The sequence below is a fragment of the Rhinoraja longicauda genome, chromosome 40 (genome assembly GCF_053455715.1).
Source record: "Rhinoraja longicauda isolate Sanriku21f chromosome 40, sRhiLon1.1, whole genome shotgun sequence".
In the NCBI taxonomy this organism is placed as follows: Eukaryota; Metazoa; Chordata; class Chondrichthyes; order Rajiformes; family Arhynchobatidae; genus Rhinoraja; species Rhinoraja longicauda.
In genome coordinates, this window is record NC_135992.1 from 1,427,561 (window position 1) to 1,447,106 (window position 19,546).

The 19,546-nt window shown below is 52.3% G+C and overlaps 1 long non-coding RNA gene and 2 other non-coding genes across 6 annotated transcripts in view; all 3 read right to left on the reverse strand.

The window, feature by feature from the left end:
• Nucleotides 1-19,546, reverse strand: part of LOC144611442 (uncharacterized) — a 65,641-nt gene that overhangs the window by 24,204 nt on the left and 21,891 nt on the right. For all 4 annotated transcript variants that reach the window (XR_013549522.1, XR_013549521.1, XR_013549523.1 and 1 more), the window contains 2 exons: nt 10,577-10,768; nt 5,830-6,021 (listed from right to left, as the gene is read on the reverse strand). This is a non-coding gene — a long non-coding RNA (uncharacterized LOC144611442). The remainder of the gene's footprint in view (nt 1-5,829; nt 6,022-10,576; nt 10,769-19,546) is intronic.
• Nucleotides 6,161-6,351, reverse strand: LOC144611645 (U2 spliceosomal RNA). Its single transcript, XR_013549563.1, has one exon. It is a non-coding gene; the product is annotated as a U2 spliceosomal RNA (small nuclear RNA).
• Nucleotides 10,912-11,102, reverse strand: LOC144611646 (U2 spliceosomal RNA). The gene has a single exon (XR_013549564.1). It is a non-coding gene; the product is annotated as a U2 spliceosomal RNA (small nuclear RNA).

Genomic DNA, 19,546 nt, shown 5'->3' on the forward strand with positions numbered 1-19,546 from the left:
AGTCTCGGAATGCGTCCCTGGGAACAGTCCGTAGAGCACAGAGTCCTCTGTGACGGAGCTGCTCGGAATGAATCGTGACAGGGACCCCTGCAGACCTCTCCAGACTCGCCTGGCAAATCCACACTCTTTGAAGAGGTGGGCCACCGTTTCCTCTCCGTAGCAGCCGTCCCGAGGGCAGCGTGCGCTGGTAGTGAGGTTCCGGCGGTGCAGGAAGGATCTGACTGGGAGGGCTCCCCTCACCGCCAGCCAAGCCAGGTCTTGGTGCTTGTTGGTGAGTACTGGCGATGAGGCATTTTGCCAGACAAGCTGGGCTGTCCGTTCTGGGAACCACGCCACAGGATCCATGGAGTCATTCCCCTGCAGTGCCTGCAGGACGTTCCGTGCTGACCACTGCCCGATGGACTTGTGGTCAAAGGTGTTGGTCCGGAAGAACCTGTCCACAAACGACAGATGGTTCGGCAATGTCCAGCTGACTGGCACATTGCGTGGCATCTGCGCCAGGCCCATCCTTCGCAACACCGGGGACAGGTAGAACCTCAGCAGGTAGTGGCATTTGGTGCCCACGTGCCTTGGCTCTATGCTCCGCCTGATGCAGCCACACACGAAAGTGGCCATCAGAATGAGGGCGACGTTGGGCACGTCTTTACCCCCGTTGTCTGCCGACTTGTGCATTGTGGCTCGTCGCACCCGGTCCATCGCCGACCCCCAGATGAAGCGGAAGACGGCCCGGGTGATCCCCGTGGCGTAGGAGGGAGGGACGGGCCACACTTGCGCCAAGTACAGCAGCCCCGAGAGCACCTCACACCTGATGACCAGGTTTTTCCCCGTGATGGAGAGGGAGCGCTGCTTCCACAGCTCCAGCTTCTTCCCCACCTTGGCTATCCACTCCAGCCAATTTTTGTTACATGCCTCAGCCTTCCCGAACCAGATCCCCAGCACCTTCAGGAAGTCAGGCTTGATGGTGAAGGGGATGGAAGATCGGTCGGGCCAGTTGCCAAAGAGCATGGCCTCGCTCTTCCTGCGGTTTACCCTGGCCCCCGTGGCCAACTCAAACTGGTCGCAGACGCTGATCAGTCTGCGGACCGACCCTGGATCCGAGCAGAAGACGGCGACATCGTCCATGTACAGGGAGGCCTTGACCTGAGTGCCCCCACTGCCTGGCAATGTCACTCCTCTTATGCTCGCATCCTTCCTGATGGATTCGGCAAAGGGTTCAATGCAACAGACGAACAAGACAGGGGAAAGAGGGCAACCCTGCCTGACTCCAGACCTGACGGGGAAGCTGTCTGATTCCCACCCATTAATTTGGACTGCACTACAGATCTCGGAGTAGAGCAGTTGTATCCACTTCCTGATTCCCTCCCCAAAGCCCATTTTGGAGAGCACGTCCCTCATGTACGTGTGCGATATCCTGTCGAAGGCCTTCTCCTGGTCCAAGCTGACCAGGCAGGCATCCACCCGTCTGTCCTGCACGTAGGCAATGGTATCTCTCAGCAGCACCAGGCTGTCTGAGATTTTCCTGCCAGGTACAGCACAGGTTTGGTCCGGGTGGATCACCTGTCCCAGAGCAGACTTGACCCGGTTGGCGATGGCCTTAGACAGGATCTTGTAGTCTACATTCAACAATGTGATGGGTCTCCAATTCCTTAAGTCATTCATCTCCCCCTTCTGCTGGAAGATCAGGGTGATGTTGCCCTTCCTCATAGAGTCTGACATGCTGCCGGCTAGAAGTATATCGTTGTACACTTCCAGCAGGTCCGGGCCCACCCAGTCCCACAGAGCCGAGTACAACTCTGCCGGTAAGCCATCGCCTCCGGGAGTTTTACTCGAGTCAAAGGAACGGATGGAGCCAGTCAGCTCCTCCAGGGTCAGTGGTTGGTCCAGACTCTCCCGCTTGCTGTCGTCCAAGACTTCCGTGATGGAGGACAGGAAGTTTTGGGAGGCGGTGCTGTCTGTGGTCTTTACATCGTACAGATCCTTATAAAAGGATCTGCAGATCTTGAGCATGTCTGTCTGCGAGGATGTTACCGAGCCGTCCTCCTCCCTAAGGCTTTTGATCACAGAGCTCCCCCTGTGAACCTTATGGAAGAAGTAACGTGAGCACGTCTCATCCTGCTCAACATGGCGGACCCTGGACCGGAAGATGATTTTGGAGGATTCAGAGGTAAAGAGCCGAGCTTGCCGGCCCTTCAACTCTCTCAGTTCCTCCCTCACATCCACCCCTCTCCTCTGCAGAAGGAGTAGCTGCTGCAAATCTGTCTGGAGTTGACACAATTCCCTCTTACCCTGTCTTGCTCTCTGAACACCTTTGGAGACGAAGAACTTCTTGATGTTCTCCTTTGTTGCCTCCCACCAGAGTGTCTGGGAGTCAAAGAGGGGCCTCACAGTTCTCCAACATGCGTAGTCCCTCTTTAGCTCCTTAACGTTCTCCGGGGTCAACAGCTCCACGTTTAGCTTCCACGTCCCTCTGCCCGCCTTCCGGTCCTCCTGTAGGTGACAGGTGGCCTGAAGGAGGCAGTGGTCAGAGAAGAACACCGGCGCGAGGTTGGTGTGTCTGACCGTGACGGCCCTCGATGTGAAGAGGAAGTCTATCCGGGACTGGGCTGAACCGTTCGGTCCTGACCAGGTGAACCGTGGCTGGACTCCGCCTGCAGGGTCACTGAAGGCGTCGCGCAGCTTTGCATCTTTGACCGTTTCCACCAGGAGTTTGGAGGTGCCGTCCAGTCTGTGGTTGGCACTGCCGGATCGTCCAGCCGCATCGATGATGCAGTTGAAGTCACCGGCCAGAACGAGCGGTCTAGACGTGGCCAGCAGCGGTGGGAGCTGCTGGAGGACGGCCAACCGCTCGCTCCACCTGGGTGAGGCATACACATTAATCAGCCGGAGCGGAGAACCACGGTACATTACATCCACCACCAAGAGACGACCCCCCACCACCTCCCTTACCTCAGTGATGGTGAAGCCCCCTCCCCGCAGCAAGATCCCCAGACCGGACGCACGACAATCATTGCCCCCCGACCATACCGACAGTCCGTGGGGCCACCATTGCGACCACCTCCGATAGCAGCGAAGGTGTGGCAGCCCGCACTCCTGTAGAAAAGTCACATCCGCCTTTACCTTGGCCAGGTACTGCAAGGCGGATACACATCGCGCAGTGCTCTTCACACTGCGCACGTTTAAGGATGCCAGTTTCAGCTCCATTGTCCTTTAGTGTCCCAGGCGATCCTCCCGCATGCCAATCATCTGGCTGAGTTCCTGCACATTTTTGTTGCACAGGTAATGGTACAGGTTGGTGGCTTCCTCAGCACAGGCCAGGCAAGGCCACTGCGCTGCTCCCAGTTTCCTGGAGCTGGGGCCCATTGGCCACTGCACTGCTCCCGGTCTCCCGGAGCTGGGGCCCATTGGCCACTGCACTGATCCCGGTCTCCCGGAGCTGGGGCCCATTGGCCACTGCACTGCTCCCGGTCTCCCAGAGCTGGGGCCCATTGGCCACTGCACTGATCCCGGTCTCCCGGAGCAGGGGCCCATTGGCCGTTGTGCCGCTCACGGTCTCCCGGAGCAGGGGCCCATTGGCCGTTGTGCCGCTCACGGTCTCCTGGGGCTGGGGCCCATTGGCCGTTGTGCCGCTCACGGTCTCCTGGGGCTGGGGCCCATTGGCCGTTGTGCCGCTCACGGTCTCCTGGGGCTGGGGCCCATTGGCCGTTGTGCCGCTCACGGTCTCCTGGGGCTGGGGCCCATTGGCCGTTGTGCCGCTCACGGTCTCCTGGGGCTGGGGCCCATTGGCACTGCTCCCAGTCTCCTGGGGCTGGGGGGCAACAGACACGTTCTTTTTCTTACCTTCCTCCTCCCCCGTTTCCTTCCTCTGCCTCTGCCTCCGTTGTCGGCTCCTCCCGGTTGCCTCATCATCCGACGCGGAGAGGTTGCTGGCCTCGTCCTGGGAGAGGACTCTTTTTTGGGACTTGCTTGCCCCCTCCGACTTTTTCTCCGTGCGCACAGCCTTCAATGTTTTCCTCGATTTTACCAACTGCCATTCCTCCTCTTCCTGTTCCCCCTCTTCCATCGACTCGCCCTCGTGGGCAGGGGCCTGGGGGGCTCTGTCCTGCGGTTGGGGGCTCCTGGTGGACGCGCTGTCATCGCCCCTGCTCTCCTTTCCTTTTTGGGCTTTTGCCATGGTAGGAGGCGTCTCGTCCACCCCGGGTGTGCTGGCAGCGGCCCCTCTTATCGCCTGTGCATACGTGCTAGCTCTTTTAGGACAGGCCCTGTAAAGGTGGCCTGCCTCCCCACACAGGTTGCAGCTCTTACTCTCTTTACATTCCCTTGTCTCGTGGCCTTCTAGTTTGCAGTTTCTGCAGACGACTGTCCTGCATTCTGCCGCCACGTGCCCAGGTTTGTTGCATTTCCTGCACACCCTGGGCTGCCCCGCGTACGTCATGTAACCCCGGTTCCCTCCGATAGCGAACACCGAGGGAGGGTGGATGATGAATCCCTTCCCGTCCACCCTCAGCTTCACCTTCACTTGCCTCTTGCTCGTCCAGATCCCGAACAAGTGTTCGGGTAGGGGGTTGGACGAAGGGGCGGGAGATAGTGAGCAAACGATAGTGGTGCACATCCAGGTGGGACACAGTGATAGGAGCAGAATTAGGCCAATCTGCCCATCAAGTCTACTCCGCCATTCCATTGTGGCTGATCTGTCCCGTACTAATCGAGAATCAATCTATCTATCACTGCCTTAAAAATATTCATTGATTTCTGCGGCAAAGAATTCCACAGATTCACCGCCCGATGTCTGTAGAAATTCCTCCTCATCTCCTTCCTTTGATTCTGAGGTATGGCCTCTCGTCCGAGGCTCTCCCACGAGTGGAAACGTCCGCTCCACATCCACTCTATCCAAGCCTTTCACTATTCGCTAAGTTGCAATGAGGTGCCCCCTCGTCCTTCTGAACTCCAGAGGGTACAGGCCCAGTGCCCACAAACACCCATCATTGGTTAAGCTACTAATTCCTAGGATCATTCTTGTAAACCTCCTCTGGACCCTCTGCAGAGCCAGCACATCCTTTGTGCCTCATCTCAGTGCTAAATGGCCTACCCCTTATTCTTAAACTGTGACCCCTAGTTCTGGACTCCCCCAACATGGGGAATGCTGTTCCTGCATCTAGCCTGTCCAATCCCTTAAGAATTCTATATGTTTCTAGAAGATCCTAAATTCCAGCGAATACATTCTGACCCGTTAATTCCTACTCTTTGCTTCCTGTCTGCCAACCAGTTCTTTATCCGTGTCAACACCCTACCCCCAATACCACGTGCTCGAATTTTGCACACTAATCTCTTGTGTGGGATTTTTGAAAGTCCAAATACACCACATCCACTGGCTCTTCCTCATCCAATGAATTGCTGAAGACTTCTTGCAGACACGCGAGAGGCTTCTCAGAGCAACTTGCAAACTCGCCTCCGACACAAAACTCTGCTCATGCTCACCTGGCCTTGCCTTTCCCGTCCACCAGCCACCCAGCCAGCCGCCTCCCCTCCTCAGCCGTAAACCTGGCTGGTGACAAGTCCACAAACCCCCCATTCCCGACCCATCCAGGCACACTAGCCGCGGCGGAAGCCCGCCCACCCTCCAGAGCCAGTCATCCCACCCCTGCAGACACCTTACACACAGCTGACAGACAGCGCAGTGCGCCGGCCGGCCGCCCTCCCGTCCCCGTTCCCAGAATGTGCTTTTGTCAGGGGGGGGGCGGGTCGGCCACATTGACCAAGCCACCAGGCCGCTCACTCGTGTGAAGGCGCTAAATTCACCTCTGCCCCCGTCAGAGAGTCAACCAGTCCTACCTTAGCGGTGTGGTGCTCGCTGTGGTTCACGTGCAGCTCACCCTCTTCTCTTGAGAACGACGTCACCCCGATGGTGGTGACTTAATTTGCAGAGCCGGCAATTTGCTGAAGATTTGTTGGGGAGCTTTTTCTCCTTGGCGGAAGTTTCAGTGCATTTGGGTGGAAATGCGAACAGCACCTTTAAAGTATACACTGTAAATAAAGGAAGGCGCACACACAGAGTGAGAGAGGCCAGCAGGCAGACAGACAGACAGAGACAGCAAGCAAGCAAGCAAGCAAGCGTGAGGAGGCATTTTTGTCTTTTCTTTTCAACTTTGAATATCTCCCAAAAGGGAAGTGCACCGTTCCCAGAGACACTGCAATACCAGGTCGATGCGTGGAGTGGACGGAGCAAGCCCCTATTCCATCTCCCTGTTCCAAAAATCAATTTAATATATGGTCCCTAGATAAGGGACGTATCAGATATTAAACTGATAAGAACAGATACTACACTTGATCTTAGCCAAAAGGCCGAGAAGCGATAACGGCAACTGCGCGCACCCTTTCGCATCCCGCCCGCCCCCCCGCTTCACAGCCAGAATGAGGATTTGCAAAGGCCTCCCTCGCCGCCGTCTGGTGGCGTTTCTCCCCCCGGCCCGCACGCTCTGCCTCCACCCCCCCTCCCCCCCACTTTCCCTCAAACTTTGCCCTGAACATGTGAAACTCTTGTAATCCCTCCAATCAGACGGGAGAGGCCGGTGCTTGCCTGCGGCCACGTCACGGGCACAAGCACAAGGCCGGCTGCCGCGGAAGGAAGGGAGGGAGGGAGGGAGGGAGGGAGGGAGGCGGGCTGCACCGACCACTTATTTGCCCACTCGGCAGCGAGCGTGCGAGCGACGACGTTTCTTGCGGCCGTGTTTCTCCAGCGACGGGGGGTTAGGGGCCACCTGGCGCGTACCCGTGGGAGCAGGCCACTCGGCCCCTCGAGGGCCGTTCAGCGACACGTGACCATAACAAACTAAGCTGAAGAAAAAGGGTGACCAAAAGTCTCCCGTTGTTTATTAGCGGCCAGATGTCTGGGGTCCCGCGGGGCCGTTGAACGGGGGCGATCGTTTCCTCTGGACACAAGGAACTACAGATGCTGCTGGTCGTACACAAAACACACACAAAGCGCTGCAGTGACTCAGCGGGGCTCGGCCAGCGCCTCTGGACAAGGTGGATGTTTCGACCGAGTTGGAAGCCAAAAGGGCCCTGAGATAAAGAGGCGAGGGGGCGCCGCGGGTTAGCGGTGAAATGTGAGGCCGCAGGAAGGAATATAGGTGGAAGTGGTCAGGTAGGGGGTTGGACGAAGGGGCGGGAGATAGTGAGCAAAAGATAGTGGTGCACATCCAGGTGGGACACAGTGATAGGAGCAGAATTAGGCCATTCGGCCCATCAAGTCTACTCCGCCATTCCATTGTGGCTGATCTGTCCCGTACTAATCGAGAATCAATCTATCTATCTCTGCCTTAAAAATATTCATTGATTTCTGCGGCAAAGAATTCCACAGATTCACCGCCCGATGTCTGAAGAAATTCCTCCTCATCTCCTTCCTTTGATTCTGAGTTATGGCCTCTCGTCCGAGGCTCTCCCACGAGTGGAAACGTCCGCTCCACATCGACTCTATCCAAGCCTTTCACTATTCGCTAAGTTGCAATGAGGTCCCCCCTCGTCCTTCTGAACTCCAGAGGGTACAGGCCCAGTGCCCACAAACACCCATCATTGGTTAAGCTACTAATTGCTAGGATCATTCTTGTAAACCTCCTCTGGACCCTCTGCAGAGCCAGCACATCCTTTGTCAGATATGGTGCCTAAAATTGCTCACAATGCTCCGAATGCAGCCTGACCAGCGCCTCACAGAGCCTCAGTGTTACATCTCTGTTTTTGTATTCTAGCCCCCTTGAAATAAATGGTGCTTGCCAATGGGAGGGAAGAGAGAGACGAAGGCGGGCTGTTGAGTTTTGACCTCAAATTGGACAATCCAATGGGTTGTGTTGGGGTGGGTCCCGATCGCATGCATGCGGCGAGCACAAATTGAAGGGTTTCAAAAAAGAGTGAGCCCTCTGAGGGGAGGCCCTGTGCAGACAGAGCCTGCCTGCATCTCACAAATACAGGCAAGGCAGCCTCTCCAAGGGAAGCACAGCCACTGAGCCATGGTGATGACACAGGGGGAAAAAAAGGTGTGAACGGCTCCATCTCATCTCATCTTCAGCTGCAAATTCTGGCAAACACAACACCCCCCACCGTCTCACCAGGGCCCTGTACAACTGCAGTAGGACCTCCTTGCTCCCAAACTCAAATCCTCTCGCAATGAAAGCCAACTTGGAGATATTGCATCTATTAGCTTTCTTCAGTGCCTGCTGTGTTGTAATATATAAGACAAGGGGGATGTTGTGATATTGCTGGGACTACTTTGTGTATCCAAGAACTACTTTGTATGGCTGTGTATATAAGTGATGGGTGTGATTAGGCGGGAGACCCGACACCCACGGAGGTGTGCGGTGACCGGAAAGACCGGGAGACCCGACACCCACGGAGGTGTGCGGTGACCGGGGAAGATCGACACCCACGGAGGTGTGCGGCGACCGGGGGAGCCCCGGAGGAGACCGACACACATGGAGGTGTGCGGCGATCGGAGGGGGTCGGCGACCGGAGGGACCGACCACCCGCGGAGGTGCGGCGGCCGGTAAGGCCGAGGCACTAAATACTCACCCAGGCGCGTCGACCGTAGAGTCGGGACGGCCCTGGGCCCGAGGCAGCGGCAGCGCGTTGGAATTGCGCGGCAGCTGCCGGGAGCACCTGTGGGCGGAGCCGGGGAGCACCTGTGGGCGGGGCCAGCGGCAGCGCGTTCGAAAAGTTGAGCGACAGCTGCCGGGGAGCACCTGTGGGCGGGGCCAGAGCGCACTGCAGCGGAGGCGCGATCGCACCGCGATTACAGCAGTGTCAGCCCAGCAGTGGGAGCCCAGCAGTGGGAGCCCAGCAGTGCCAGCCCAGCAGTGGGAGCCCAGCAGTGCCAGCCCAGCAGTGGGAGCCCAGCAATGCCAACCCAGCAGTGGGAGCCCAGCAGTGCCAGCCCAGCAGTGGGAGCCCAGCAGTGCCAGCCCAGCAGTGCCAGCCCAGCAGTGGGAGCCCAGCAGTGCCAGCCCAGTAGTGGCAGGCAAATCATGGTGGTGGAGCATCTAGAGCCTACACTACATTTGATCTACACAGCACGTCTTCTTGAGGGGAAGATATGGAACAAAATGAATATTTTGTGTTTAATGACCTGTGTAGTGATCTGTGTAATGAAAGCTTAATGTATTATATTTGATGCTTTTGTATAAATGTATATATCTGTGGAGTGACCACACGGAGTGAGTGACCACCCGGAGATGAGTGACCACCCGGAGATGAATGACCACCCGGAGATGAGTGAAATTCCGCAGAGGAGTGACCACCATGATGGCGAAAAAAGCAATTGTGTTTAATTGTGTTTAGTTGTGTCATTGGTTTTGTTTGCAAATAGCAATGGTGTTTTGGTTTTGTTTGTTAAATATATTTTAGCCCTCGAATGGTAAAGAAAACAATTTTATATGAGACAAGGGGGATGTTGTAATATATAAGACAAGGGGGATGTTGTGATATTGCTGGGACTACTTTGTGTATCCAAGAACTACTTTGTATGGCTGTGTATATAAGTGATGGGTGTGATTAGGCGGGCACTCTGGATGCAGGTGGCCACGGAATAAACAGCCTGGAGTTGAGCTCCAGCAATGTAACCTTTTTACACAAGTGTACTTGTGGTCCTTCCAGAGTCACCAAAGGTACAACAGGTACCGGACCACGAAGTACAACATGCTGTACCTGCATGCTTACCTTCAGTGACTGATGTATAAGCACACCCAGGTCCGTTGCACCTCCCCTTCTCTGAAACTGACACCATTCAGGTAACAATCTGCCTTCCTGTTCTTGCCACCAAAGTGGATAACCTCACATTTATCCACATTATATTGCATCTGCCATTCGCAGCCTAATAGCATCCTCCTTGCAGCTCACCCGCAAACTCGGACATGTTGCATTTAATTCCCTCGTCTAAATGGTTAATATATATATCAAATAACTGGGGTGCCAGCACTGAGCCTTGTGGCGCCCCACTAGTCACTGCCTGCCATTCTGAGGAGGACCCGTTAATTCCTACTCTTTGCTTCCTGTCTGCCAACCAGTTCTTTATCCGTGTCAACACCCCAATACCACGTGCTCGAATTGTGCACACTAATCTCTTGTGTGGGATTTTTGAAAGTCCAAATACACCACAACCACTGGCTCTTCCTCATCCAATCAATTGCTGAAGACTTGCAGACGCGCGAGAGGCAACACAAAACTCTGCTCATGTTCACCTGGCCTTGCCCTTTCCCCTCCACCAGCCACCCAGCCAGTCGCCTCTCCTCCTCAGCCGTAAACCTGGCTGGTGACAAGTCCACAAACCCCCCATCCCCGACCCATCCAGGCACACTAGCCGCGGCGGAAGCCCGCCCACCCTCCAGAGCCAGTCATCCCACCCCTGCAGACACCTTACACACAGCTGACAGACAGCGCAGTGCGCCGGCCGGCCGCCCTCCCGTCCCCGTTCCCAGAACGTGCTTTTGTCAGGGGGGGCGGGTCGGCCACATTGACCAAGCCACCAGGCCGCTCACTCGTGTGAAGGCGCTAAATTCACCTCTGCCCCCGTCAGAGAGTCAACCAGTCCTACCTTAGCGGTGTGGTGCTCGCTGTGGTTAACGTGCAGCTCACCCTCTTCTCTTGAGAACGACGTCACCCCGATGGTGGTGACTTAATTTGCAGAGCCAGCAATTTGCTGAAGATTTGTTGGGGAGCTTTTTCTCCTTGGCGGAAGTTTCAGTGCATTTGGGTGGAAATGCGAACAGCACCTTTAAAGTATACACTGTAAATAAAGGAAGGCGCACACACAGAGTGAGAGAGGCCAGCAGGCAGACAGACAGACAGAGACAGACAGCAAGCAAGCAAGCAAGCAAGTGTGAGGAGGCATTTTTGTCTTTTCTTTTCAACTTTGAATATCTCCCAAAAGGGAAGTGCACCGTTCCCAGAGACACTGCAATACCAGGTCGATGCGTGGAGTGGACGGAGCAAGCCCCTATTCCATCTCCCTGTTCCAAAAATCAATTTAATATATGGTCCCTAGATAAGGGACGTATCAGATATTAAACTGATAAGAACAGATACTACACTTGATCTTAGCCAAAAGGCCGAGAAGCGATAACGGCAACTGCGCGCACCCTTTCGCATCCCGCCCGCCCCCCCGCTTCACAGCCAGAATGAGGACTTGCAAAGGCCTCCCTCGCCGCCGTCTGGTGGCGTTTCTCCCCCCGGCCCGCACGCTCTGCCTCCACCCCCCCTCCCCCCCACTTTCCCTCAAACTTTGCCCTGAACATGTGAAACTCTTGTAATCCCTCCAATCAATCTGCGGCCACGTCACGGGCACAAGCACAAGGCCGGCTGCCGCGGAAGGAAGGAAGGGAGGGAGGGAGGGAGGGAGGGAGGCGGGCTGCACCGACCACTTATTTGCCCACTCGGCAGCGAGCGAGCGAGCGACGACGTTTCTTGCGGCCGTGTTTCTCCAGCGACGGGGGGTTAGGGGCCACCTGGGAGCAGGCCACTCGGCCCCTCGAGGGCCGTTCAGCGACACGCGACCATAACAAACTAAGCTGAAGAAAAAGGGTGACCAAAAGTCTCCCGTTGTTTATTAGCGGCCAGATGTCTGGGGACCCGCGGGGCCGTTGAACGGGGGCGATCGTTTCCTCTGGACACAAGGAACTACAGATGCTGCTGGTCGTACACAAAACACACACAAAGCGCTGCAGTGACTCAGCGGGGCTCGGCCAGCGCCTCTGGACAAGGTGGATGTTTCGACCGAGTTGGAAGCCAAAAGGGCCCTGAGATAAAGAGGCGAGGGGGCGCCGCGGGTTAGCGGTGAAATGTGAGGCCGCAGGAAGGAATATAGGTGGAAGTGGTCAGGTAGGGGGTTGGACGAAGGGGCGGGAGATAGTGAGCAAAAGATAGTGGTGCACATCCAGGTGGGACACAGTGATAGGAGCAGAATTAGGCCATTCGGCCCATCAAGTCTACTCCGCCATTCCATTGTGGCTAATCTGTCCCGTACTAATCGAGAATCAATCTATCTATCTCTGCCTTAAAAATATTCATTGATTTCTGCGGCAAAGAATTCCAGATTCACCGCCCGATGTCTGAAGAAATTCCTCCTCATCTCCTTCCTTTGATTCTGAGGTATGGCCTCACGTCCGAGGCTCTCCCACGAGTGGAAACGTCCGCTCCACATCCACTCTATCCAAACCTTTCACTATTCGCTAAGTTGCAATGAGGTCCCCCCTCGTCCTTCTGAACTCCAGAGGGTACAGGCCCAGTGCCCACAAACACCCATCATTGGTTAAGCTACTAATTCCTAGGATCATTCCTGTAAACCTCCTCTGGACCCTCTGCAGAGCCAGCACATCCTTTGTCAGATATGGTGGCTAAAATTGCTCACAATGCTCCGAATGCAGCCTGACCAGCGCCTCACAGAGCCTCAGCGTTACATCTCTGTTTTTGTATTCTAGCCCCCTTGAAATAAATGGTGCTTGCCAATGGGAGGGAAGAGAGAGACGAAGGCGGGCTGTTGAGTTTTGACCTCAAATTGGACAATCCAATGGGCTGTGTTGGGGTGGGTCCTGATCGCATGCATGCGGCGAGCACAAATTGAAGGGTTTCAAAAAAGAGTGAGCCATCTGAGGGGAGGCCCTGTGCAGACAGAGCCTGCCTGCATCTCACAAATACAGGCAAGGCAGCCTCTCCAAGGGAAGCACAGCCACTGAGCCATGGTGATGACACAGGGGGAAAAAAAGGTGTGAACGGCTCCATCTCATCTCCTTCAGCTGCAAATTCTGGCAAACACAACACCCCCCACCGTGGTTTTCAGTAGCATTCCTTGTTTTCTCTCGCTCCTCTCGCTCCCCTCCCTCCCCCGAAACCTAGATGTAGGCCATTCGGCCCATCGAGCCAGCGCCGCCATTCAATACGATCATGGCTGATCATCCAAAATCAGGACCCCGTTCCGGCTTATTCCCCATATCCCTTGTTTCCCTCAGCCCAAAGAGCTAAATCCAACTCTCTCTTGAAAATATCCAGTGAATTGGCCTCCACTGCCTTCTGTGGCAGGGAATTCCACAGATTCACAACTCTCTGCGTATCGTTCAGTTAATTTCCATCAAAATGTTGAGTCCTACAGCTCCAGCTTACAGCTAAACTTTGCCACAGAACTACATTTCTGTTGAACACCGTAGCTGCTCTTGTCCATAGATTATTCCCCTCTCCTTTTCTTTGATTAATTTTCCAAATTCCAATTAGTTCCAGAATAATTCTTGCCGATTTTGTGACTCTAAGAAGGCAAGAGGCATTTCGGAGCAACTTGGAAACTGAACACAGGCCATCCTGTTAAAAGACAACCTTGACAAAGCTTCACCTGGCCTTGTCCTACCATTGCATCAGCCAGCTGCTCTCTCTCCTCCTAGATGTAAAACCTGGCTCAGGATGATTATTGTGATTATTCTTACACATTCAACCCCCCCCCCCCCCCCGGTACCTGTGATGCAGTCAGGGACTGGCAATGGCAGAATCACACCCACCCTCCAGATCCAGTCATCCCACCCAACAGACCCCTTCCCAATACACAGCCAACAGCGGAGAGTGCCGCCGGCCCCTCGTCTACGGTCCCAAAACCAAGCATTTTGTTGTTGGGGCAGGGCCAGATTGATGAAGCAATCATGCAGTCGTGACTTCATTCACATTATTCAATAGTGATTTTGAATAATTTGCTGAAGATTTTTTCACCTTTTCTGTCATACCTGGAAACTCAGTTGCATCTTTTGGTCTGAATCCTGGCGGCACCTCCTCTTTTCCATTAAATATATATATTGCTGAAATTAATAAGCAAACCATTTTAACTCACCACTCTGCCAACACACAGTTAAACCAAACATTTAACACTAATTTGTATTGGTCATTCATGGTGACCTGACTCTTTATTCAACACAAATCTAACCATCATTAACTGATTACAAGGTGGAGGAAAGCAAATAATTGCAGTTCCTCGAAGTCTAGCAAACCCGAGCTTTTGGAATGGCTTTTTACTGACAAGTGTCTGAAGAAGGGTCTCGACCCGAAACGTCACCCATTCCTTCTCTCCCGAGATGCTGCCTGACCTGCTGAGTTACTCCAGCATTTTGTCAATAAAGTGATTCCTACTGTTGCTCCCAGGCAATTGGCCAATCCCCGGCCTCTATCCCGCACCATCCCTCCAGCCACAGATTTTAGCTTAGTTCAGTTTAGATTAGGTATCCAGCACAGAAACAAGCCCTTCGGCCCACCGAGTCTACACCGACCAGCGATCCCACACACTAACACTATTCCACACACTAGGGACAATTTCCAATTTTACCAAAGCCAATTAATCTGCAAACTTGTGTAAGAAGGTTCTGCAGATGCTGGTTTAATCCGAAGATAGAAACAAAAAGCTGGAGTAACTCAGCGGGGCAGGCAGCATCTCTCGAGAGAAGGAATGGGTGATGTTTCGGGTCGAGACCCTTCTTCAGACGTACAAACTTGTACGTCTTTGGAGTGTGTGAGGAAACCGGCACACCCAGAGAAACCTACGCAGGTCACGGGGAGAAGGTACAAACTCCGTATTCCGTACAGACAGCACCCATAGCCAGGATCAACCCTGGGTCTCTGGCGCTATGAGGCAGCAACTCTACCGCTACGCCACCATGTGTGTACAAACAACATAACGAGAAAGCTCAGCTGTGAGCAGAGGAACAGAGGCATTTGTTTCCTGGTCAACTGTAAAAGTCAGAGAAGATCATTTGATTTGATTTAGAGATACAGCGCGGAAACAGGCCCTTCGGCCCACCGAGTCCGTGCCGCCCAGCGATCCCCGTACATTAACACTATCCTACACACACTAGGGACATTTTTTTTTACATTTACCCAGTCCATTAACCTACATACCTGTACGTCTTTGGAGTGTGGGAGGAAACCGAAGATCTCGGAGAAAACCCACGCAGGTCACGGGGAGAACGTGCAAACTCCGTACAGACGGCACCTGTAGTCAGGATCGAACCTGAGTCTCCGGCGCTGCATTCGCTGTAAGGCAGCAACTCTACCGCTGCGCCACCGAAATAAAATGAAATAAAATAAAATGAAAGGTTTGAAAAATGAGTGAAGTATCTGACCCCCTGCGCAGACAGAAAGTCTACGGCTTGTATCTGACAAACGCCTTCTAGAGTGAAGCACAACCACTGAACCATTGTAATCACACAAAACGTGTGAATAGGTGCACTCCAACTTCAACTTCAAATTAACACATCATTGTTCATTTCAGCGTTTCAAGCGAGCAGTTTTTTTCACTCTTTTCAAACATTTTATTTCTGTCAAACGTCTGAGTCTTACACTTCCAGATTACAGCTAAATTCACGCTAAACTTTGCAACTGAACGACATCTCTCGTGGCCACAGGAACTGCATCGGAACACAGATTTCTATCCCTCTTTTACATCAATTAGCTTTCCAAATTCCAATCAGCAACTGAAGAATTGTTGCAGACGTGTTACTCTCTCAGAAAGCTGAAAAGGTGAAAGATTTCTCAGAGCAACTTGTAAACTAACCATCCTGCTTACCCTGTTAAAAGACAATAGACAATAGGTGCAGAAGGAGGCCATTCGGCCCCTCGAGCCAGCACAGCCATTCAATGTGATCATGGCTGATCATTCTCAATCAGTACCCCGTTCCTGCCTTCTCCCCATACCCCCTGACTCCGCTATCCTCAAGAGCTCTATCTAGCTCTCTCTTGAATGCATTCAGAGAATTGGCCTCCACTGCCTTCTGAGGCAGAGAATTCCACAGATTCACAACTCTCTGACTGAAAAAGACTTAGACAACTTTCAGCCCTAGGAATCAGCTGTGTAGGAAGAAACTGCAGTTGCTGGTTTACATCATAGACACAAAAAAATGGAGTAATACAAGATTGAAGAAGGGTCTCGACCTAAAACATCACCTATTCCTTTTCTCCAGTGATGCTGTCTGACCCGCTGAGTTACTCCAGCTTTTTCTATTTATTTCTAGGAATCAGCCCCCTGCTTTGCCACTGGATCGTTGACTTTCTGACCCACAGACCACAATCAGTGAGAATAGGTGCAACCTCCTCCATAATATTACTCAATAACAGTGCCAAGCAACGATGCGTTCTCAGCCCATTACTATACTCCCCATACACTCACGACTGTACGGCCAAATTTGACGCTAACCCCATCCACAAGTTTGCAGATGACACCACTGTACTGGGCAGCACCAGGCAATTGCCCAGCTGTCAATATAACAGGTAACAGTGACCCTGGTAGAAACAAAGAACTGCAGATGCTGGTTTATACCAAAGATAGACACAAAGTACTGGGGCCATTCTTTGGAAAGTGAACCAAAATGTCACACACGTGACCAGACGTCATATCATATCATATATATACAGCCGGAAACAGGCCTTTTCGGCCCTCCAAGTCCGTGCCGCCCAGTGATCCCCGTACATTAACACTATCCTACACCCACTAGGGACAATTTTTACATTTACCCAGCCAATTAACCTACATACCTGTACGTCACATAAAGTAATACACGAAAAGATTCTTGTAAGAGATTAATTTTATTCATTGCTATTTGCGTGTCTGCTAAAGATATGAACATTCTAGCTTTTAAAAATTCAAAGAGTTTGTAAGATAAAACTGAGTTATGAAAAAAATGCCGTGTGAAGTCAGACACATAACCAGTCATATTTGGCCTCAGACCCTAAACAAACATTGTCAGCATGATATATAAAAATTTCACTTGATAAACTTCGACATATATAACTCATATATACAGTACAAAACAATTTACCTGTAATGCTTTCAGAATTAGAAGAGATGTATTCCACAGGTTTACATATGTTTGGTCACACACGTGACTAAGAATGGCCCACTGGAGCAAGTCAGAATACTTGCAGGGGTATGACTGTGAGGAGGCAAGAGGCATCTCAGAGCAACCTGTAAACTGAACACTAGCCATCCTGTTAAGGCAACGTTCACAAAACTTTGCTCAACTGGCCTTGTCTTTCCCCTCTGGCAGCCAGCTGCTGCCTCTGCTCCTCAGCCAGAAAGTTATGATAAATCCAAAGGCTGTCTCTTGCACTTTGCACCACCCACCCCCACCCACTGTCTTTTCCCAATACACAGCCGACAGCACAGTGGGACTGCCCCGCATCTCTAATCACAAAACAATTAGAAACATAGAAAATAGGTGCAGGAGTAGGCCATTCGGCCCTTGGAGCCAGCACCGCCATTTAATATGATCATGGCTGATCACTGCCTCCTAATCCCATTTTCCTGCCTTCTCCCCATGAACTATGACACCCATTCTAATCAAGAATTTGTCTATCTCTGCCTGGATCTTCTAGTTGCTCACAATTTCAACTGCCCTTCACATTCCCATCATAACCTTTCTGTCCTCAGCCTCCTCCAATGCCAGAGTGAGGCCACACATAAACTGGAGAAACAGCATTTCATCTACCACTTGGGTAGTTTACAACCTAATGATATGAACATTAAATCACTGACCTCTCTCCTGCTTCTCTCCTTCCTCCCGATCACCATCAATCTGAAGAAGGGTATTGACCCAAAATATCACCTACCCATGTTCTCCAGAGATTCTGCCTGAGCCATTGAGTTACTCCAGCACAAAAGTCTTTTTTTGTAAACCAGCATCTGCAGTTTTCAAAACCAGCAGTTGGCTTCAAACTCTTTAAAAAAATCCATATAGAAGGTAGAAAGACCTTCTGTTTAGAACATCTTAGTGAACCTTACCACAGCACAAAAGTTACACAAATTAGGCCCAAACGTGGAACTGAGCATCTCAGAATGATAAACACGTCTCGACCTGGAACATCACGCATTCCTTCTCTCCAGAGATGCTGTCTATCCCACTGATTTAACATGTTTGCATGAACGGCCCTCAGAAGCTTGCGACTCAGGATGGTTTTCTCTCGCTCCCCTCCCTCCCGAACATTAGATGCAGGAGTCGGCCATACTAATCGAGAATCAATCTATCTATCTCTGCCTTAAAAATATTCATTGATTTCTGCGGCAAAGAATTCCACAGATTCACCGCCCGATGTCTGAAGAAATTCCTCCTCATCTCCTTCCTTTGATTCTGAGTTATGGCCTCTCGTCCGAGGCTCTCCCACGAGTGGAAACGTCCGCTCCACATCCACTCTATCCAAGCCTTTCACTATTCGCTAAGTTGCAATGAGGTCCCCCCTCGTCCTTCTGAACTCCAGAGGGTACAGGCCCAGTGCCCACAAACACCCATCATTGGTTAAGCTACTAATTACTAGGATCATTCTTGTAAACCTCCTCTGGACCCTCTGCAGAGCCAGCACATCCTTTGTCAGATATGGTGCCTAAAATTGCTCACAATGCTCCGAATGCAGCCTGACCAGCGCCTCACAGAGCCTCAGCGTTACATCTCTGTTTTTGTATTCTAGCCCCCTTGAAATAAATGGTGCTTGCCAATGGGAGGGAAGAGAGAGACGAAGGCGGGCTGTTGAGTTTTGACCTCAAATTGGACAATCCAATGGGTTGTGTTGGGGTGGGTCCCGATCGCATGCATGTGGCGAGCACAAATTGAAGGGTTTCAAAAAAGAGTGAGCCCTCTGAGGGGAGGCCCTGTGCAGACAGAGCCTGCCTGCATCTCACAAATACAGGCAAGGCAGCCTCTCCAAGGGAAGCACAGCCACTGAGCCATGGTGATGACAAAGGGAAATAAAAAGGTGTGAACGGCTCCATCTCATCTCCTTCAGCTGCAAATTCTGGCAAACACAACACCCCCCACCGTGGTTTTCAGTAGCATTCCTTGCGACTCGGGATGGTTTTCTCTCGCTCCCCTCCCTCCCCCGAAACCTAGATGTAGGCCATTCGGCCCATCGAGCCAGCGCCGCCATTCAATATGATCATGGCTGATCATCCAAAATCAGGACCCCGTTCCGGCTTATTCCCCATATCCCTTGTTTCCCTCAGCCCAAAGAGCTAAATCCAACTCTCCCTTGAAAACATCCAGTGAATTGGCCTCCACTGCCTTCTGTGGCAGGGAATTCCACAGATTCACAACTCTCTGGGTGAAAAAGATTTTCCTCATCTCAGTGCTAAATGGCCTACCCCTTATTCTTAAACTGTGACCCCTAGTTCTGGACTCCCCCAACATGGGGAATGCTGTTCCTGCATCTAGCCTGTCCAATCCCTTAAGAATTTTATATGTTTCTAGAAGATCCCCTCTCATCCATCTAAATTCCAGCGTATACAAGCCCAGTCCACCCATTCTTTCATCATATGTCAGTCCCGCCACCCTGGCAATTAACCTGGTGAACCTACGCTGCACTCCCTCAATAGCAAGAATGGCCTTCCTCAAATTAGGAGACCAAAATTAATAATAATAATAATAATAATGCATTACATTTATATAGCGCTTTTCAAACACTCAAATACGCTTTACAGTGATTACTAGAATATAGAGAAGTGAATAAATAGATAAATAAGTAAACGAACAGAAAAAGGAGACAGAAGGTGAGGTGA